The sequence below is a fragment of the Nicotiana tabacum genome, chromosome 15 (genome assembly GCF_000715075.1).
Source record: "Nicotiana tabacum cultivar K326 chromosome 15, ASM71507v2, whole genome shotgun sequence".
NCBI classification, from domain to species: domain Eukaryota; kingdom Viridiplantae; phylum Streptophyta; class Magnoliopsida; order Solanales; family Solanaceae; genus Nicotiana; species Nicotiana tabacum.
In genome coordinates, this window is record NC_134094.1 from 109,452,588 (window position 1) to 109,476,865 (window position 24,278).

A 24,278-nucleotide genomic window follows, 5' to 3' on the forward strand; every position below is an offset into this window, starting at 1 on the left:
TCAAGAGAAATAGAAGGAAATTAGTATGGTTGAACTTGTAATTGGATGGGTTATCGTATTTTATGAGTTTCTTCAGATTTCGAGACGCGGGACCTACGGGTGATTTCGGATTTCAGATTTTGTGGAAAATATTAGCATTTTGATATGAAATTAATTCCTATAAATTGTGTGGACTGAATAAAATTAATTGTGGTAGATTCGAGCCATTCGGGAGTTGATACGCGCATAATGGGAGTTCTGGAGCATTGTTTAGCTTGCTCGACATTGGATTCGGCTTGTTAGAGGTAAGTAACTCTTCTAATCTTGGAGTTGAGGGTATGAACCCAAAATATATGTATTTTTGTGAATTGTTGGGAGATGACGCATATGCTAGGTGACAGGCGTGTGGGCGTGCACTATTGAAATTGTGACATAATTATTTCTGTGAAATTTTGTAGTTAAGTAATCTTGACATTTTCCATGTGGTTTTATGTGTTAAAGAAATTGAGCTGAAAATCATGTTGAGGCTATGTGCCAGTATTATTGGGACCCACATAGGTCATATTGCTGTGAATTATTTGTATTAAATTGAAAATTATACTCAATCATATTCATGTCATTACATATCATATCTCAGTCTCTGTTATTATTTATTGATACATCATATCATCATTTTGGGGTTATTTTCATGACATTGTGAGCCCATGAGAGAGAACGGAGAGATTGATGATCGAATAGGGCCGAGGGCCTGATTGTGAGGATTATTATGTGGATCGGGGCTGCCATCCTGCAACAGGCCATGTTGGCTTTATGTATATTATACTATTGCACGTGAGTTGGCCATGCAACACGTGAGTTGGCCGTGCAGCACGTGAGTTGGCCGTGCGGATACATATATTATACTATTGCACGTGAGTTGGCCGTGCAGCACGTGAGTTGGCCATGTAGATCCAGATATTATTATAGTACGTGAGTTGGCCGTGGAGCACGTGAGTTGTCCGTGCGAACCCAGATATGATATTATAGCACGTTAATTGGTCGTGCTTATAGCGCTTGGGCTATAGGAGCCCCTCATGAGTCTGTACACACCCCCAGTAAGCGCAGTCGACTATAAACAGAGATCGGGTTGCACGTCGTAGCAGGTATTGTATAGCGCTGAGTGATTGAGTGTGTTGAGCATAGTGAGAGAGAATGCGAGACAGTGAGATTGAGTATTCTGAGAGTGTGAGTACATGAGTGCAATCTCTGAGATACATTGCATTGACATGCACACATGACATAGATGCATAGAGATTTATTTTCCTCATACTAACGGTATCACATTACTCATGATTTCTCTCACATGTTGACAGATGGGCATAGTGATGCATTTGTTTTATACGGGTTATCTGGAAAGGAAATGAAACATATCATTTATTATTTAAAAGATTTTGGAAAAATTATTGCTTTCAAACTTATTCATACTTTTGGAAATTTCGGTAAATGATTTGGGTTTTTCACTGATGTACTTGAAAGGAAGAACTATTATTTTTGAAATCATGTTTTGGCTGAGCATTTTATCTCTGAGTTACTTCTGGTATTATTTGCTTTATGTTATTATGGACTGTTGTGGACTATTGGTTATGGACCTGACCTTGGTAGAATCTCCTCACTACTTTCAACCTACGGCTAGGTTTGTTACTTACACAGTACATGGGATCGGTTGTACTGATACTACACTTTTGCACATTGCGTGAAAATGTTGGCTATTGTTGTTGTTGTGCTCAATGGTTGCGGGACTTGAAGATGTACTTGCGTTCCTGTTGTAGCTGCCTCTTATTCAGGGTAGCCTTAGATTTATAAAAAGCTCAGTTTATGTATTATTCAAACTATGTATTTATTTCATTTCCGCTTTGTATACTCTATTTTTAGAAGCTCATGATTTATACTACCAGTTCTTGGGGGATGTATAAGATAAAGATGTTTATTCACTTAAATTGCTTTAATAATTATTATTGGAATTGGATAATTCAAAGTTGGCTTACCTAGCAGGTTGGGTTAGGTGCCATCACGACTAGTTGGATTTTGGGTCGTGACACAAATTCCCATATATATATATATATATATATATATATATATATATACATCTTATATCGATATACTATATATACATCTTATATACATCTTATATATATATATATATATATACTATACTATATGTACATCTTATATAGCTTATATACTATACACTTAGTGTGTGTGTGTGTGTGTGTGTGTGTGTGTGTATATATATATATATATACACACTTTTTAGTAGTGACATGAAAGGACCAAAATATGATACTTTTTAGCTGATATAAATATGGAATGATAGAAGATCAAGTTTAAGCTCAACTCTTTATCGGCTTGCTACACTAGTAGCATAGCTAAATATAATGTCTCTTAAAATCACAGCAGAGAATTTATATACATAGTATATCGATATATATATACTATACTATATGTACATCTTATATAGCTTATATACTATACACTTAGTGTGTGTGTGTGTGTGTGTGTGTGTGTGTATATATATATATACACACTTTTTAGTAGTGACATGAAAGGACCAAAATATGATACTTTTTAGCTGATATAAATATGGAATGATAGAAGATCAAGTTTAAGCTCAACTCTTTATCGGCTTGCTACACTAGTAGCATAGCTAAATATAATGTCTCTTAAAATCACAGCAGAGAATTTGGCAATTGGTTACCCCATTAGCCGAATAAAAGATGTACAATCTTATATCGTATTATATTATATATAATACGGCTAATGGGGTCACCAGCTGCCAAATTCTCTGCTGTGATTTTAAGCGACATAATATTTAGCTATGCTACTGGTGTAGCTAGCCGATAAAGAGGTTCAAGCCTAGGGTTCCGACAGATTTGAAATAGTGAGCGGAAGATGACAATGAGTTGATGACGATGGGGAGGGAGTAAAAAAATAGTGAAGAACAGATGGAAAAGTACCAAAGTGATTTACCTAGGCACGAGGACAATCTTCGAAGACGGAAAACCATAGGATAAAATCCCAATGTCCAGAGCAATGTCCAGAGGTCACTACGTTTGACCTCTGGAAAAAGAATAACGATAATGATGCTGAAGAAATGGTCATGCATGCCATGGATTTAAAAGATCACAATGTCCATGCCATGTATACTATATATACATCTTATATCGATATACTATATATACATCTTATATACTATATATATTCGATATTAAATATTGAATATTAAAATTTAGGTCACAATTCTATAATAAAATTTACAAAGCATTGTCTTAGATATTTTTTTTAACATCCTTTTGTCTCTAATATCTATTTAATTTGATTTTTTTTTAAAAACCTATTGGGCCCACTTAGCCCATTTAGCCCGCGGGCCAAACGGTCCTGATCCCTACAAAAAGACCGTTTGGCCCGTTTAATTTGGGACCGGTCCGGGACCGTTTGGACCGGACCACTTGGCCCGTTTAGGCCCGGGACCGGCCTACTTGCTACCCTTAGCTAGGGTTGTACAAATGAAACTAACAAACCGCATTAACCCGATAATCCGAGTCAAACCGAGAAAAAAATTCGACTATGGTTTGGTTTGATTTGGTTTGGCATTGGAAAAACAAAACCGATCATATTTGGTTTGGTTTGATTTTAATTAAAAAAAGTCAAACCGAAACCAAACCAACCCGACATTATATGTATAAAAGTTTTAAATATATTTAATACATAAAAATATTTATTATAGTGTAGTTTATAAATATTTTTTATTTTTCATAGTTTTATCTTTTAACGTATTATTTCAATCTTGGACTTATAATTTTTGGATGTTCCAATAAGTTTTATAGTCCATATATGTTATTAACTCAAATAAATCCTAAACCAAAATCAAATCAATACTAATGCTAATAAAAGACATTCAATTCAATTGTACTATGGATGAAAATAGTGTTGTATAAATATCTATTTTTTAGTTTATCCATGGTTTAGATAAAATGTATAACTTATTTTTCTTTTAGTGTTTAGTCATGTAAATAATAGTATTTATTAGTCGTACTTATTTTAGCAACTTATTAGTAATTTTAAATTATGTTTGTTTTTATTATGGCTTATTAATAATATTTATTTTATGCGATTTTATTGTCTTTATTGTTGAATAGTTTAATACAATGCGATGACTCATCTCATATTTATGCTATTTTATTGGAAAACACCTTATATAGTTCTTTCTTACTATGATTAAAGAAATATTTGGAGCACAAATTTTATATTTTGTGCTATGAAGCCTTTATGGGAAAAAATCCGGAAACCCCGAAAATTCAAAAAAGCCGAGAAAAACTGAGATTAAAAAACTCGACTTTTATTGGTTTGGTTTGGTCTTTAGATTTAATAATCCGATACAATTGATTTGGTTTGGTAATTAGAAAATTCGAACTAACCCGACCTATGTACACTCCTACTTCTAGATGCAAAAATTGTGGAATGACAAAATGTGTGAATGCTGCAAAGATTACTCTCTCTGTCCTAAATTATCTGTAGTGATTTCTAAAAATAATTATCTCACATTATTTATTATACTAGTAATTCAAGACAAAAATAATTATATTTTTTCCATTATACTCTTAATGTAATTGTTCTTGAAGATGGAGATAACACATAAATAAAGTAAAAATATTCAATTAAGAGAGATTATATCTTAAGACATATGTAAGAGTAAAATTGTCCAAAACCCTTTTAAATTTATATTTTCTTAAGGTACGTGTAAAGAAGAAACACGTCTAGACGTAGGAATAGTATTTAGTAGGTTGGAACTTGGAATCACTATAATTGATAGTAGTTGTTATCTCATTCTTTAGATCGACTTGAAATAAAGTGCAGGTTCTCAAATCTCAATCACGCACGAAGTTTACTAGTGCTACTTTAGTAATTTGAAGCATAAGTGAGAATTAAGGCCTTTTCATCCTTAGCAAAAGAGGCCTTCTTTGCATTTAAAAAAAAAAAAAAAAAGACTAGTCAAACGGATTTCAAGAACGTTGCATCTTTGGAAATTAAGAAAAGGTGCTTAAAATCACCAGTGATCATTTACCAAACAAAAGGTACTTAGGAGTATTGTGCAGTGATTGGCAATTTGGAATTACAATCAATGGCAGTTGTTCTGTAGATAGACTTTAAAGACAGCCAACATGGCTGTAACAACCACTAATTGCGGTGGATATATTAGACTAGAGTATCTGGATACTTAGATTTAAATTTAAAGAGTTCAACCTTGTACTAAATTTATTATATTGTTAAAATTATGAGTTCAAATTTAATATTTATTGAGATTTTAGTAGATTTTTACATATATTTTTGTGTAAATAGATATAATCCATATAACCGCATAAACTTTCAAAATATATAATAAAAGCTCTGTCAGGGTTTAAGCTAATAAGTACGCAATGCTCTCACTTGTTAATAAATCTGATCTCATTCTTATGGGTTTAAGTGAGTATGGCTAAAGAGATATGAATTGCCACACCCCAAAATTTCATTTCATTATGTCTAAAGGGCGAAAACTTTTTAGGTAGGAAAGGGTAGTGATGTTTTGCAACAATCTGATGGCTTAAAAGGGATCGGAAAATAATTTTGTTTCCCCAAAAAATGGATAGAGTTAAATTTATATGTAGTTCTAGGGATACGTGATATAAATTGGTACACATTGAGAAAGATATGTAAATGAATATCGAAATTAGTTATAAAAGAAATGAATGCAAAGCGAATGAAATAATTAGCCTAAGCCTTCAAGTTCTATCACCTCCAAATTGAGTGAAGAATCATTGGTAGAAAAAAACAATATGACTAAATATCAAAAGCCAAAAAGGATAGTATTTGCTCTCTTTTCTGTATATCTCAAAATTAAATCTGTCCTTCTACAAATGATAACAACTCTTAATATAGTGGGGGAATCTCATTTTAGATATAATTAAAAATACATAGTGGGGATCCCATGATAGATTAATTAATTAGCTTTTCCTTGATCCAAGCCGTGATTTCTGCCGAGATTCTCCCCCTAATTGCGGCTATAACGGCTTTTTTGTTTCTTGGCTCGATCTTGATCTTGGCCGATCTCGATCCTGATTGGTTTCTGGGTCTTGAGCTCGATCTAGGTCGATCTCTATTTGTTCGACCTCGATGTCTCAAGCTCGATCTTGGCCGATCTCTATTTGTTCGACATCGATATCTCGAGCTCGATCTTGACCGATCTCGATCTAGATTGGTTTTAGGGGCTCGAGCTCAACAACCAAACTCTGCTTCATGGCTCGATATTACAATGATGAACCTTGGTCCATCATATTCCAATCTCGAAGGGCAAATCCGATTTTGACCGTATACAGATAGTCCCTTCGTTTCTAGGAAAGAAGATAGAGAGAAACGATATGAATTCTCGAACTCTAACTAGATGGGCAATGACATCAGCGACGAGCGCGATTGTGACGTATGCGACAAACGTCTCGTCGGTACAGTTACCAAGGCATTAAATGTGCGTCAATCGATGGTCGGCTACTACTAGTTTTGAACCGTCGTTGTGAAACCAATAAATAGCCCCCTTCTTCATCATTCCAAACTTTTACTTTCAAATCTTTTTCATTCCAATCTTCATAGTTCTTTGCCTTCTCCAAAGCTCCCTATTTCCAGGTTTTCAAATTTCTTTGCTTGTTCTTCCTAAAACACCAAATACTTCAATCTCCATTCTTCTTTGTTCACAAAAACTAAATGGCTAAAACATCTAAAATCATTCCGCAGAAATAGGTTGCTTCCACATCTCGGCCGGCCGGCGAGAAACCACTAGTGGAGCCACGCCTTGAAGAATTTATTCCTGGAGGTGTGTTATTGATTCCGACTTTAAGGTTGAGAAATCCTCATCGGTTGTTGGTCGATGCGAGCCGGTATCGAGATATATATGCTCGATATCCAAAAGCCTTCTTGATCTGGTGAAGAAAGATTGCACTTGGGAAAACAAAGAGGTTGTGATACTGGCACCGGAGGAAGCGATCACTACCCACGTGGAAGGGTATCTGAGTGTTTACACTTATCCTTTAACGTTGGGTCCCCTCGATCCGGTCAACGTCGATTTCTGCAAGAAATACCATGTGACCCTCGGCCAAATTCATCCTTCTTTCTGGAGGATCGTGATATTGCTCCATTTCTTCGTGAGCAAAATCGACGGGTTTCCTTTCACCCTCGACCACCTCGTAAGATTATATAGCCTCGACTTTACCGATGTGGGCTGATAAAGCTTCAACACCGGACCACCAAGGCATTTACCTCGAGTATAGATAAAGACAAAGATCGGGGTTGGATGGGCCGGTTCGTTCGAGTGAAGACCTCGGACCTAATCCCGGCTGAGAGTATACCATTTCCTGAGAAATGGAATATGAAACGTAAGTATGATCCCGTATTTAATTTCCGTTTGTTGTTTTTACTTCTTCATCCTTTCTTATCAGTGTTTTTATCGATGCAGCCGTTGCTTGGATGTCGGGTGTGGTTTCCCATCTCGAGAACTGGGTAAGGAGCCTGGTCTCGACATCAACATACGCCGAGCGCGCGTGGTGCGATTTGTCAAAAGGTCGGTGGGAGGCTCGTACTCATGGTAAGCCTTCTTCTTGGCTTACCGATTTGCCTATCGTTCAAGAATTTTTTCAAGCATGAGTTTACTTAATTTCTCCTTTTGTAGGTCTCGGAAAGGATGTGGTTATGATACCCTCATCCGGTGATAAAGAAGCTTTACCGCCTATCTCAAAACCGGTGAAGGTGATTAAGAGAAAAAGGGCCTCGAACTCCGAGGGTCAAAAACCCAAGAAGAGAGTGACACGTAAACCCAAGGGAAATACAATCCCACTGACTATGGAGTTAGTCCAAAGACTAAGGGATGAACAAGAAGAAGAAGAAGAAGAAGAAGAAGGTGATTCTGGGCTGGTGGCTCGTGCACGAGCTAGCACCGATATTCAAAAAACTTCGGAATCGGTGGGGGTTAATACTGCTCCGTCTAGGCTCGATGAGGTCGAGGAGGAGACTCCAACCCAAGTTCCCGAGCCGAGGGGAACCGAAGATGCTTTACCTCGGGGCGAAGAGACCGTTGAAGAGGCGGTGGATGCTGATGTAGAAACCGGGCTTGAGGCTCGTCAAGACGGAGGCGGCGGCCCAAAAAACCTACTTGGGGTAATAGAGATCGGGGATTCCCCTTCATTTCCTTCATTTTCCCAGTCGATGATACGTGACGCTCAGGCCGTGGAGACTTGTCATGGGGAAGGAGCCCATGGAGAGGAAGATCATTTTCATGGTTATTTTGTTGGGGTAGAAGATGTCCCCGATCTGTGTGACTTAGATGCTCCGAAGAAGAGCTCGGGCGAAGTGGGAGCGTCTTGTCTTTTCAACGAAGCTCAACATGCCCTGAATCGGATAAGTTCATATTTTCTTTGTCAATTTTCATACTTGTATTTTTCTTTCCTTGTATAATTCATTCTTTCTATTTTTGTAGGCCTTTGTGCTTCATCACGAGGCATTTTTTCGATCCCGAGGGGAGCTGGTCTGGTACGAAGTCGAAATCCGAGGGCTTACTAAGAAAAAATATGCCTTCAAGCTTCTCAGTAAGCAGAGAGAAGGAGAAACAAAAGGACTTCGGGCTAAGCTAGAAACAGCTCGGAAAGAACAAGATGATCTGGTCGAGTAGGTAAAAAGAATCTTTGAGGTTAATGACACTGACTCGGGCGTGATGGATAACAGTTCGGTCCCACGGGTCCAACAAAAGTTTGATGTGATCGGGCATCTTCATGTTGAAGTGGACGTAGTGAAAGCGGAGGCCGAGGAGTGGAAGAAGAACATGGACCGCCTTGCGTTAGGAAAGGAGGCTGCCCGAGCTCAACTGGCCTCAGCTGAGACCCAACTCCGAAGCTTGAAAGAGAAGGCCTTGGTGCAAGCCAAGAAAATCAAGGAGTTCTAGTCTCGATTGGGCTCACCAACTTTAGATCGAGAGAGACTGGCCACAGAACTTGCAGCGGCCAAATCGGAGGTCAAAATAGCCATGGCTAATGCTGATGCAATGGTGTCCATCTACCGGTCCGATGCTGAAGCTGCTCAGGTTCGAGCAAAGGAGGTTGTCGAGGCTGCTCAGGCTCGAGCAAACTGGGTTGTCGAGCATGCTAAATGCAAGTCTCGAAGGGAGACTCTTGAGGATATCCATACTCATGGCTTCAATCTTACAGTTGAGATCGAGAATGCTAAGGAGCTTAAAACCGAAACTAGAGTGTTGTCCTTTCCTGATGATGATGATATAGGGAGTATGAGCGGATCTGAAAGCGAAGGAGGCCTCGAGGGCGAAGATGTTGCTCCCGGAGAGGACTAAGTCCTTTAGGATTAGTATTTTTTGTGTTTCTTTTAATATCGTTTCGATTTTTTGTAGAGAAACTTGATCGGGCCATGCTGCCCTTGTAAATGACTTCTGACATATATATAAAAACTTTCTTCCTTTCCGCCTTATAAAATTATGAAGTTGTATTCTAAGATCTGAGGTTTAGACAATTTGATTGGAACTGAATTAGTATAGCCTTTAGACTTTATGATCGAGTGAGTGCTTGCTCGAACTCGAAGTAAAGTAACCCTTAGGTTTTTTATTTGAGCAAGGATGGTCTCTCGAACTCAAGGCAAAAACAACAACCCTTAGGCTTTTGTAAAAATATTATTTATGGCTTTGTCCCCTTTTTGGCTTGAAAAAGTTTCTTATCATTTGTATTTATGAAACTTGTAATGCCTTGGCATGAAATAAGGAATTGTTTGAGAGTTCAAACAATTTTGTATGCATTAGAGTAATTGAGGCTTGATATTATCGAAACCTTTTATGATTTTGCCGGGGGTAGCCTTTTATGATTTTGCCGGGGGTAGCCTTTTTAACCGGTTTATGAAAGAATTCGAAGGCATGTTTTGTTACGGAATTCGGACGTCTCCGACCCATGTTAATTCGGTCGTATCCTCTTTAGTTTGGTATTTGCCTCTTGGGCTTATTTTCCCATTTTACTTCGAGCTTGCCCGAAGTGTCAGTCCCCGAGTGGGGTGGCCGTGGCCTATAAAATCGAGGGTTTCCTAAAAGGTCTTATGATCTCGGAGTTTATATAATTTGATCTCATTTATTTTTCGGACGGTAGTCCCCGATTATGGGAGTAAATCATCCGAACTCTGGTCATGGTCGGCCCTTAAGCCTGTTTACATAATAGATCGAGAATATGAAGTAGAAAAACTTTTCTAAGGTACGAAATATCGGTAAAGAAGAATACTTCTCTTTATAAATCATTATACATGCGTACATGTTTTGTGCCAGGGCTCGAGCAAACTACGCAGGCATGGTTCGTTTGACCGTTTGGCCCTTACAAAATATTTCCTATTAAGACCCTGCTGCCATGAAGTAACTTCCTAGAATCAAACTTGATATTCAAGGGCAATTCCCCCCAATATATGAGGTTGATTGTAAAGAGGCCTCGAATACTGTTGAATTGTTCTAAGTTACCACGATCAATGGTTGCCTCATTAAAAACCTCGTCGGAAAACCCATTTGGGACAAAACTATTACACCATGTGCGTCCCAAGGTGACGTATAATGAATATGAGACTTCTTAATCATGATTTAAATGATTTTAAAGTCATAATATGACTATATGATGTTTGGATAAAACATATAAAGTTTGGGGGAAAATCGGATTAAAGTTGGAGAAAACCCAACTTAGGATTTGCCATGTAATAGAGTTTTTTGAGAAATACATTTTGTGTAATATATAAGGTCCTTTTGGGACATATTATATACCAAATTGAAGGTCTTGGAATGTAGTTTCCAACTCTCTTAACAGTTGTTATATATGTTTTAACTCATCTCTCTCTCTCTCTCTCTCTCTTCCGTTTTACACAGAATCTGACCAGAGAACACCATAAAAATAGTCCTTGAGATCTCTAATAGTGCTTCAAATAATACTAACATCCCGGGTACTAAATCGAGAAGCGATAACATCGGAACGATCCCTACGACGTAAGTATCGGTATATCGCCTCTCTTTTTCTTTGTAGTTTGAGTTTTGGAATGTATTTAATAGTTAATAAAAAATCCTAAATTCTGTATTTAAGCTTTAAAATATCAATAAAAGTTGATAAATTCGTTTCCTAATAGTTAGACCTCACGGGACGGTGATCGGAAGCCGTGAGTTCGAGTTATTTGACTTGTAGTGGACTATTTTGTGGGTTGTTTCGTGTTGATTTATTTGACTCGTCGTTGTAGTTACAAGCTAATTGATAACTTATTGATTGGGTGTATTATGGTATATTTAGGGGTTTTGTTGTATTGAAGGTCCCGAATTGTAATTAGGTTGGTTTTGAGTTGATGATTGTATTATTTTTATATCTCGCCTATAGTAGGCTTGAGGGAGCAGTAAAATCAGGGGAAATGTTGCCCGTTTTATTTTAGAATCGAGTTATCATTTGAGATACGTAATATACTACCACCATCTAAATAATACACGCATTTCTTTGTTATAGGGTTGGCGCGCTAGTTGTCATAAGCTTGTTGTTGAGTTGCATTGATGACTTGAGGTATGTTAAGGCTATCCCTTCTTTCTTTTTGGCATGATCCAAATAATACAAACCAAAACGAGCAAAATACGCAACTTTCATAAATGACTCTATTCATAGAAATACTAGGGGTATCTATATTTTTGATTCCCTATATGAATTACTATTATATCCTCTATTCATGGGTCTCCGAAAAATACATATTTGATAAAGTTTGTCCGAAAGGCATATTAATTGTATGATATTTGAGAAATCTTATTAACGTATTTCTTATGCATTTCATGCATTTATACATATACATTGACCCATGACCAGAAGGCATTATATATGCGTATATTATATGTATATAGGATATGGAAAAAGGTTACGACGTTATATACGCACCACCACCTGATCAACTGGTATATATTAATGATTTTGCCCACAGTGGCCGAGATAATATGATGGGATGCCCTCAGAGGCTTGATGATGTTATGTACACCTATACCTATGCATGATACGATATTTACATGCATGTGCATGACATTATTAATGTTTCAGGATTCACAAAGTTATTTAGACTCACATGTGGAATTCTTCACCCCATGTTTCATCTATGTCTTTTATGTACTGATTTTCATGCTTTACATACTCAGTACATTATTTGTACTGACGTCCCTTTTTGCCTGGGGACGCTGCGTTTCATGCCCGCAGGTGCAGGTAGACAGGCTGACGGTCCCCCTTCTTAGGATCCTTGATCAGCGAGAGTTGGTGTGCTCCATTTGATCCGGAGCTGCTTTGAGTTTTGGTACGATGTGTTTGCATACATATATGGGTACAACGGGGCCCAGTCCTGTCCTTTATACAGTTGTACACTCTAATAAAGGTCCATAGATAGTCATGTATAGTTATATAGTATGTGGCCTTGTCGGCTCGCCCTACCGTGTATATATATATATATATATATATATATATATATATATATATATATATATATGTCACGACCCGAAATTCCCACCTTTGGACCGTGATGGCGCCTAATATTTTACTTGCTAGGCAAGCCAACGTTAAAATAATATTTGCCATTTTTAAATAATTTTTAAATTTATTAATAATAAAGAAACAAATGCGGAAGTAAGGTCTGAAATATAGTGAATAATCCATAAAAATAACGGCATCTAAATACCATCCCAGAATTGGTGTCACAAGTATACGAGCTTCTAGAATAATAAAAATAAAGGTCTGAATAAAATAAAGGTGTCTGGAAATAAACACACAGCTAAGGTACAATAGACGGGGACTTCAGAACTGCAAACGTCGTGCAGTTATACCTCAAGTCTCCTCTGAGTAGCTGAAATCCAAGCAAGTCTATGGTACGCCACTGGGACCAACTCCGAAATTTGCACAAGAAGTGCAGAGTGTAGTATCAGTACAACCGACCCCATGTACTGATAAGTGCTGAGCCTAACCTCGACGAAGTAGTGACGAGACTAAGGTGGTTCACTTACATTAACTTGTACACAATATTAGTAACAATATCAATAATAGAAATAAATCAGGTAACTCATTTATAATGGTTGAAGCCAACTCAGCAGTTATAACCAATTATCATTTTCATAAATTCTGTTGCAGCGTGCAACCCGCTCTCACAATATATTCACATTCAATTCTGTTGCAGCGTGCAATCCGCTCTCCCAATATTTTCCTTTTAATCAAGTATGTCATATATTTATTTCAATCAAGTATATATATAGACTTTTAAATAAGCCTGTTGCGGTGTGCAATCCGATCCCCCAATATTAACTTTTTAATAAGTCTATTGCGGCGTGCAACCCGATCCTCCAATATTAACGTTTTAACAAGTCTGTTGCAGCGTGCAACCCGATCCTCCAATATTAACTTTTAAACAAGTCTGTTGCAGCCGTGCAACCCGATCCTCCAATATGGACTTTTAAACAAGTCTGTTGCGGCATGCAACCCGATCCTCCAATATGGACTTTTAAACAAGTCTGTTGCGGCGTGCAACCCGATCCTCCAATATGGAATTTTAAACAAGTCTGTTGCGGCGTGCAACTCGATCCTCCAACATGGACTTTAAAACAAGTCTGTTGCGGCGTGCAACCCGATCCTCCAATATGAACTTTTAAACAAGTCTGTTGCGGAGTGCAACCCGATCCTCCAATATATTCATTTCAATCAACTCTGTTACGGCGCGCAACCCGCTCCTTCAATATATTCATTTACCAATTCTTATAGAATAAATCGCCCCAATAAATGCAACAATTAATATAAAATTTTAAAACAACAAGCATTCAATAGTTATGATTTAATTATGAAACAAGTAATGACAATTAGCAATTTATTATGAAAATAGATAGTTTAATATTTAATATGCTAAATATCAAGTAGAAATTAATACACATAAATCAAATAGCATATAATAATTATTGCAGGACTTCAAGAATTAATATTTGTCAAGAATAGGAAAGAAATAATTATTATAACAATTAATTCGTATCTAAGAACAATTTATGATTTTCAAATAATTTTGCAAATAATTAATTTGACGACATATAGACACTCGTCACCTCGCCTATACGTCGTTCACATGCATTTCACATAAAAAATAATTTAAGAATTCTATTCCCTCAAGTCAAGGTTAACCACGACACTTACCTCGCTATGCAAATTCCAATAAATTACTTGACCACAGCTTTTTCTTTTAAATTTGTCTCCAAAGGCTTCAAATCTATTCACAAATAATTCGATATACTCAATACAAATCGTAGGAATTAATTCCATATGAATTTACTAATTTTCCGGATAAAAATCTGAAATTCACTTTAAAAATTGACAGTGGGTCCCACATCTCAAATCTCGAAAAAACTTACGAAATCCGAACACCCATTCCGAGATGAGTCCAACCATACAAAAATTATCAAATTCCGACATCGGATTGACCTTCGAATCTTTGTTTTACAGTTTTTGGAAGGTTTTGTAAAAGTCTGATTTTTCTTCCATACATTCATGGATTCGTGATGTAAATGAGTATGTAATCATGAAATATAATCAATATAGGATAAGGAACACTTACCCCAATTTTTTCCCGTAAAATTCGCCCAAACATCGCCTAAACCGAGCTCCCCAAACTCAAATATGAGTAAAATGGCTAAACTCCCCATTTTATGGGGTTTCTGGCGTTTTCGAGCGCCACAGGTAGTGTGGGGCGCTGCATGTGGCGCACTTTCCGAACACCAATAATTCCCAGCTGCAGGGCTAGCGCCCCACGCTACCCTGGGCGCTGGCGGCTACGAAAAATCTTTCCAAACACGAAAATGGGCATAACTCTCTCATACGATGTCCGAATTCGACGATTCTTTTTGCTATGGCTCCAAAATTTCAATATGGATCTAATGCTTCCATCAAAATGGAATTTGGAATTTATTTGCTTAATGGGATACCACTTATTCTTGAAGAAACGACGTCGAACGTTCTTGAAATGCCAAAATTAAATTCCGTTGACCATCCGAAATCTACCCGAGGCCCTCAGGATCTCAACCAAATATACCAACAAGTCCTAAAACATTATACGGACTTACTCGGGGTCTCATATCATGTCAAACGATGCAGAAATTATAATTCACACCTCGATTCGATCTTTTAAGTTTCCAAACTTTTCAATTTACAAATCTTGTGCCAAAACATTTTAAATGAATCCGGAATGACTTTAAATTTGGCACACAAGTCATAAATGATATAACGGAGCTATTCCAATTTTTCGAATCGGATTTTGACCCCGATATCAAAAAGTCAACCCCGTGGTCAAACTTGAAAATCTTTAGCCTTTAAATTGCTAGTTCCGTTAAATGGTCATAACTTAAGCTAGGGACCTCCAAATTAAATTTTGGGCATACGTCCAAGTCCCAAATTACGATACGGAGCTACCAAAACTGTCAAAATACTGATCCGGATCTGGTTGCTAAAAATGTGGACCAAAGTCAACTCACTTGAATTTTAAAGCCCTATTTCACATTTTAATTCATTTTTCACATGAAAACTTTCCAGAAAATTTTACGGAATGCGCACGCCAGTTGAGGAAGGATAAATGGTGCTTTTCAAGGTCTTAGAACACAGAATTACTTATTAAATTTAAAGATGACATTTTGGATCATCACAATATATATATATATATATATATATATATATATATATATATATATATATATATATGGGGGGGATTATGTCTTTTGGAAAAGTTTTCTCATGTAGGTTGTTCATATGGATTAGTAGTTTATTTCCAGATGTTAAGCTAGGGACCTCCAAATTAAATTCTGGGCATACGTCCAAGTCCCAAATCACGATACGGAGCTATCAGAACTGTCAAAATACTGATCCAGATCCGTTTGCTAAAAGTATTGACCAAAGTCAACTCACTTGAATTTTAAAGCCCTATTTCACATTTTAATTCATTTTTCACATGAAAACTTTCCAGAAAATTTTACGGAATGCGCACGCCAGTTGAGGAAGGATAAATGGTGCTTTTCGAGGTCTTAGAACACAGAATTACTTATTAAATTTAAAGATGATATTTTGGGTCATCACAAAAGGTTAGGTGAAGCAATATATTTTTTGCTGTTATATATATATATATATATATATATATATATATAGAGGGTGTATATATGTCTTTTGGAAAAGTTTTCTCATGTAGGTTGTTCATATGGATTAGTAGTTTATTTTTAGATGTTATGCATGACCTAAATTTATTTCATGTTTATATCTTAGACGAATTCTTAGGGGTGCTCGATAGGTAGAACTTGGGCACTTGTCACGGCCCATCGCTTTGGGTCGTGACAAAAGTGGTATCAGAGTAGTTCTGTCCTAGGGTTATCTACAAACCGTGTCTAGTAGAGTTTTGTTTATGGGTGTGTTGTGCACCACACTTATAGACAAGAGGCTACAAGATATTTAGGATGGTTACTTTTCTTTCTCATCTTAGATCGTGCGATATAAGAATTCATTTTCCTAACGACATGTTATGTTTTCAACGATGCCCAAGAAGGCTACAGCCGCCCAGAAGGGCAAGTCCGTGGATGATGAGACTATAAGTAGAGCGCCATGAGTTACCAGGTCTCGGGGAGAGTCGCATAGTTAGACTCCATCTCAGACTTCACATACCCGGCCCTTTCCAGAGGAGATCCGAGGGGCATCAACTCCAGCACCCGCACCAGTACCCCCAGCTCCTCATCCAGATGCACTGGGTCAGGAGATGAGAGATGTTATTCAGCTATTGACTCGAATAGTGGCCGCACAGGCTTGACGCCAGGAGGTAGGTATTGGTCATGCAGATAGGGCCATTAGTGCGAGGGTTCGTGTTTTCATTAATTTGGACCCTCCGATATTCACTGGAGTAGATCCAAACGAGGACCCTCAGGTATTTATCGATAGGATGTAGAGAACTTTGAGGGTAATGAAGGCCACTACGACTGAGTCAGTTGAGCTAGCTTCCTATAGACTTCGGGATGTTGCAATTAATTGGTATGAGTCTTAGGAGTTGTCCAGAGGTGAGGATTCCCTTCCAGCAGTATGGCAGGATTTTACAGAGGCTTTTCTTCGTCATTATTTGCCACCAGAGCTTAGACGGTCCAGAATTGATAGTTTCTTGACCCTTCGACAGGGTAATATGAGTGTTCGAGAGTACAGCCTTCAGTTTGATTCTTTGGCTAGGTATGCTCCCACTATTGTAGCTAAGATGGAGGATCGGGTTCACCGATTCGTGATGGGGTTGGAGTCGCACCTGCTCAATGACTGTATGTCGGTCTCACTTCATCCAAGCATTGATATTTCTCGTATTCAGGCATATGCTCAGGGTGTAGAGGAGCGTAAGCAGAAGCAGAGGGCCGATCGTGAGCATGATAGAGGCCGGAGTAAGATAGCAAAATTTTCAGGTCCTTATGATGAGTTTAGAGGTGGTCAGAGACAGCAGTATCCGAGGTATCTAGCTCAGCCATCAGCTAGTGCACCCCCTCAGTTTTTCAGTAGGAGATTTGATCGTTCCATATATTCAGGGCCTAATCAAAGTTCCAGGGCCTCTCGTTCTTGGTATAGGGGTGAGTCAAGTCAGATGAGGCCACCATTGCCACGATGTGCTAAGTATGGTAAGCAACATGTGGGGCAGTGCCTCGTGGGGTTGGGTGTTTGTTATACTTGTGGTTATCCAGGCCACGTTATGAGAGATTGTCCGACGAGAGGTGGTACAGGTATAGTTCAGCCAGCGAGATCTATAGTTGGTTCATCATCATCATTACCCCCCTTCCCCCCGGGCAAGGATCACAGGCACCAGCTGGTCGTGGTAGAGGAAGAAGTGGAGCATCTAGCTCGAGCGGTCCTTAGAACCGTATCTATGCCTTAGCGGGTCGACAGGATCATGAGTCATCACCTGATGTTGTTACAGGTATATTATCAGTCTCCTCATATGATGTATATGCATTGATTGATTCAGGTTTTACCTTATCGTACGTCACTCCGTTGGTTGCTAGTAAGTTTGGGATAGAACTTGAGTTGATTGAACCTTTTGATGTGTCTACACCTATTGGGGATCCAGTGATATCTAGATGGGTATATAAAGACCGTATAGTAGTAGTTCATAGTCGTTCTACAGTAACAGACCTGATTGAGTTAGATATGGTGGAATTTAATGTTATAATGGGTATAGATTGGTTGGCTTCTTGTTATGCTAGCATTGATTGTAGATCAAAGATGGTTCGATTCCAGTTTCCAGAAGAGCCAATTCTAGAGTGTAAAGGTAATACTGTATCGCCAAGAGGTATGTTTATTTCCTATCTCAAGGCAAGGAAGATGATCAAAAAGGGCTATATCTATCACTTAGTTCGGGTACAGGATGTGAAAGTAGAGTTACCGACCCTTCAATCTATCCCGGTGGTTAATGAGTTTCCCAATGTTTTTCCCGATGAGCTTTCAGGCCTTCCGCCAGAGCAGGAGATTGAGTTTGCTATTGACACATTACCAGATACTCAGTCGATATCTAGTCCTCCTTATATAATGGCACCTGTAGAGATGAGAGAGTTGAAAGAACAACTGAGGGTTTTGCTTGAAAAAGGCTTTATCAAACCCAGTACAACATCATGGGTAGCACCTGTGTTATTTGTGAGAAAGAAAGATGATTCCTTGCGAATGTGTATTGTTTACAAACAGTTGAATAAGGCGACGATCAAGAATAAGTACCCGCTCCCGAGGATTGATGATTTATTTGAACAGTTGTAGGGTGCCAGGTGTTTCTCGAAGATAGACTTGAGGTCGGGGTACCATCAGGTAAGGGTTAGAGAGAAAGTTATTCCGAAGACAGCATTCAGGACCAGATACGGGTACTTTGAGTTTCGTGTTATGTCGTTCGGCTTGACCAATGCCCCATCGATATTCATAGACTTGATGAACTGTGTGTTCAGGCCCTTTCTAGATCTGTTCGTGATTGTATTTATAGATGATATTTTGGTTTATTCTCGTTCAGAGGTTGAGCATGCAGATCATTTGCGTACTGTGCTCAGAGATCTACAAGAAAGGAAGTTGTATGCAAAATTCTCTAAATGTGAATTCTGGTTGAATTATGTAGCCTTCCTTGGTCATATTATTTCGTGTGAGGGTATATGGGTCGATACATTGAAGATTGAGGCAGTGAATACTTGGCCTAGACCCACGACACCGACAGAGGTTTGTAGCTTCCTAGGTTTGGCAGGTTATTATAGGAGGTTTGTAGAGGGGTTTTCTTCCCTTTCAGCACCATTGACAAAGTTGACTCAGAAGGCAACTAAGTTTTAGTGGACTGATTCTTGTGAGCGGAGTTTCCAGGCATTGAAGGACAGATTAACTTCAGCACCGGTTCTGACACTTCCAGTAGGGACTGATGGTTATGTTATCTATTGTGACGCTTCGGACATTGGATTGGGTTGTGTATTGATGCACCATGGTAAGGTTATCTCTTATGCTTCTAGAAAACTAAGAAACCATGAGAAAAACTACCCGACCCATGATTTAGAGTTAGCCGCGATGATTCATGCACTAAAGATGTGGAGGCACTATTTGTATGGCATTCATGTTGATATCTATATGGACCATAAGAGCCTTCAGTATATATTCAAGCAAAAGGAATTGAATTTACGTCAGAGGCGATGGTTGGAGCTACTAAAAGACTATGATGTTGATATTTTATACCATCCACAAAAGGCGAATATAGTATCCTACGGCCTCAGCCGTAGATCTATGGGTAGCTTATCATATTTACAGCCAGAGAAGAGTGAGATGGCTTGTGAGATTCATCATCTAGCTAATCTTGAAGTTCGATTATTAGATTCAGGTGGTACCGGAGTTACTATTCAGGACACGGCAACATCCTCTCTAGTAGCTGAAGTGAAGGGACGCCAGTAGGAAGATCATGTGCTAGCTCACTATAGAGATATAACCCCTCAAAATAAGAAGACACCATTGGAGATTACAGGAGATGGAGTTCTCAGATATCGAGGTCGATTATGTGTTCCTAATGTAGAAGGGTTGCGTCAGCAGGTTATGGGAGAAGCTCACTATTCTCGTTATTCTATTCATCCAGGAGCAACGAATATGTATCATGATATTAGGGGAATATACTAGTGGGACGGAATGAAGAAGGATATAGCAGAGTTTGTTGCTCAGTGCCCTAATTGTCAGCAGGTTAAGATTGAGCATCAAAACACGGTGGATTATTGCAGGCTATAGAGATTCTGACTTAGAAATGGGAAGTGATTGACATGGATTTCATCATAGGCTTACCTCGTACCCAACATAAGTTCGATTCTATTTGGGTTATTATTGATAGACTTACAAAATCAGCCCATTTTCTGTCTGTCAAGACTACGTATTCAGTAGAGAATTATGCAAGGATTTACATTAAGGAGATAGTACGACTTCATGGTGTCCTTATATCTATTATCTCAGATAGAGGTGCTCAGTTTACAGCTAATTTTTGGAGGTCCTTCCAAAAAGGATTGGGGACTCAGGTGAGTCTTAGTACAACATTTCATCCCCAGACAGATGGTCAGGCTGAGCGTACTATTCAGACACTGGAAGATACGCTAGGAGCTTGTGTGATGGACTTCATGGGTAGCTGGGATGATCATCTTCCACTTATTGAGTTCGCATATAATATTAGTTATCATTCAAGCATCCAAATGGATCCATACGAAGCTCTTTATGGACGAAAGTGTAGATCACCTATCGGATGATTCGAAGTTGGGGAAACTAAGTTAGCAGGACCAGAGTTGGTACAATAGGCAGTTGAGAAGATTAAGCTTATACGGGAAAGGCTATTAGCAGCTCAGAGTCATCAAAAGTCATATGCAGATAATCGACGACGAGACTTGGAGTTTCAGGTAGATCACTGGGTATTCCTAAAGGTATCACCGATGAAAGGCGTTACGAGATTCGATAAGAAAGGAAAGCTTAGCCCTCGGTACATCGGACCTTATAAGATCATACGCAGAGTAGGCAAGGTAGCATATGAGTTAGACTTGCCTTCCAACTTGGAGTCAGTACATCCAGTTTTTCACGTGTCTATGCTCCGCAAGTGTATTGGAGATATTTCTAGAGTCATTCCAGTTGACGATGTTCAGATCACACAACACCTATCATATGAAGAAGCTCCCATTGCTATACTAGATAAACAGGTTCGGAGATTGAGAACTAAAGACGTATCTTCAGTTAAAGTACTTTGGAGGAACAATAATATGGAGGAGATGACTTGGGAATCTGAAGAAGACATGAAGTAGAGGAATCCTCACTTGTTTCCGCTTCCGGAGGAGGATCGGACTGAGACATCACAGCCTTAGGTACGTATATGGTACTTGATTCTTATGTTAGTTAATGCCATTGATCGTGTGAGACCATTGGTGTTATTGTTGATTGTGGACCTGTGTGGCTTTGTATTTTTGGGTTTTTTTGTTTGGCAAGTTGATAATGTCACCATTACAGAGGTGAATCTGCAAAAAAAAATTCTATAAATATCTTAGAGTTTAACATTCGAGGATGAATGTTTCTAAGGGGTAAGATTGTTACACCCTATGCGTCCCAAGGTGACTTATAATGAATATGAGACTTTTTAATCATGATTTAAATGAGTTTAAAGACATAATATGAATATATCATGTTTGGATAAAATATATAAGTTTGGGAAAAATCGAATTAAAGTTGCAAAAAACCCAACTAAGGATTTGCCTTGTAACATAGCTTTTTGAGAAATACATTTTGTATGCTATATAAGGTCTTTTTGGGACATATTATAAACAAAATTGAAGGTCTTGGAATATAATTTCCAACTCTCTTAACCGTTCGTTCATATGATATCCGGATAAAAAGATATAAGCGTCGGAAGATGGGCGAATCAGAAGGTGCCAAGCTAGCACCTTTTGACTTTTCAAAAGTTGTTATATATGTTTTAACTCGTCTCTCTCTCTCTCTCTCTCTCTCTCTCTCTCTCTCTCTCTCTCTCTTTACACAGAATCTGACCAGGGAACACCATAAAAATAGTCCTTGAGCTCTCTAATAGTGCTTCAAATAATACTAACATCCCGGGTACGAAATCGAGAAGCGATAAGAGTCTTGATGATGTTATGTACATCTATACATATGCATGATATGATATTTACATGCATGTGCATGACATTATTAATGTTTCAGGATTCACAAAGTTATTTAGACTCACATGTGGAATTCTTCACCCCATGTTTCATCTATGTCTTTTATGTACTGATTTTAATGTTTTACATACTCAGTACATTATTTGTACTGACGTCCCTTTTTGCCTGGGGATGCTGTGTTTCATGCTCGCAGGTGTAGGTAGACATGCTGACAGTCCCCCTTCTTAGGATCCTTGATCAGCGAGAGTTGGTGTGCTCCATTTGATCCGGAGTTGCTTTGAGTTTTGGTACGATGTGTTTGCATACATATATGGGTACGACGGGGCCCAGTCCCGTCCTTTATACAGTTGTACACTCTAATAGAGGTCTGTAGACAGTCATGTATAGTTATATAGTATGTGGCCTTGTCGGCTCGCCCTACCGTATTCCGTATATATGTATCTCAACATAGATAAATCGTGATTTATATATATATATATATGTCTTTTGGGCATGTTTTCTCATGTAGGTTGTTTATATGAATTAGTAATTTATTTCCATATGTTATGCATGACCTACACTTATTTCATGTTTATATCTTAGACGAATGCCTAGGGGTGCTCAATAGGTAGAACTCGGGCACTCGTCACGACCCATCGATTTGGATCGTGACAAAAACCGGTCTAAGGGAAGAAGAGTGCAAGGCGTGCTTTCAGTCTTAAAGGCTTCGTGTTGAAGAATCCATCGATGTTTCTGGTCGAACACCTGCAAGGGTTAGTTTTGAAATATAAATGAAAATGGTAGGGGCCGTACCTTAGCAGTAGTATCGTTTTAGGTGCGATACGTTCCAATTGCTCGGTAGTTATTTGCCATTTATCATGTCGAGCTTGTAGGATCCTTTTCTGATGATTTCGAGAACCTGATACGGTCCTTCCCAGTTCGGACCCAGTTTCCTTTCATTCAGATTTCAAGTGTTGGGGGTGACTTTTCTTAGCACCAAGTCCCCGATGTTAAAATATCGAAGATTGGTTCCTCGATAGTAGTACCTTTCGATCCACTGTTTTTGGGTGGCTAATCGGACGAGAGCGGCTTCGCGTATTTCATCCAACAATTCTAGGCTTGTATTCATGGTGTCGTTATTCGACTCCTTTATTGCATATCGAAACCTGATGCTAGGTTCTCCGACCTCGACCGGGATCAGATCTTCAGTGCCATAAACCAGCGAGAACGGTGTTGCTCCAGTATTGGATTTCTATGTTGTGCGGTATGCCCATAGGACCTCGGGTAGTATTTCTCTCCATTTTCCTTTGTCGTCGGTCAATCTCTTCTTAAGATTTTGGATGATGGTTTTGTTGGTTGATTCGGCTTGTCCGTTCCCGCTGGGATGATAAGGTGTTGATAGGATCTTTTTGATCTTGTGATCCTCGAGAAATTTAGTTACTTTGTTGCCGATGAATTATTTTCCATTATCACATATAATATCGGACGGCATCCCAAATTGACATATGATGTGGTCCCAAATGAAGTCTATGACTTTTTTCTCTGACTTTCTCGAAAGCTTGTGCTTCAATCCATTTAGAGAAATAATCAGTCATAAACAAAATAAATTGATCCTTACCTGGGGCCGATGGGAGGGGGCCAACGATATCCATTCCCCATTTCATGAAGGACCATGGGGGTAGGACCGAGTGGAGTAGTTCCCCGGGTTGATGAATCATGGGCGCATGCCTTTGGCATTTGTCGCATTTTCGAATGAACACCCTTGCATCCTTGCCCATATCGGTCCAATAATACCCTGCTCTGATTACTTTGTGGACCAGCGAATCGGCACCTGAATGATTTACACAAGTGCCCTCGTGAATTTCCCATAGGATTTAGTCGATATCTCCCAGTCCCAAATATATTGTCAATGGTCTATCGAACGTCCTTCTAAACAGCGTTCCGTCTTTGGACAAAGTGAACCGTGTTGCCTTTGTGCGCAGAGCTCTCGACTCTTTTGGATCTGATGGAAGCTTCCCATTATTTAAGTACTCTATATATTTGTTTCTCCAATCCCAGG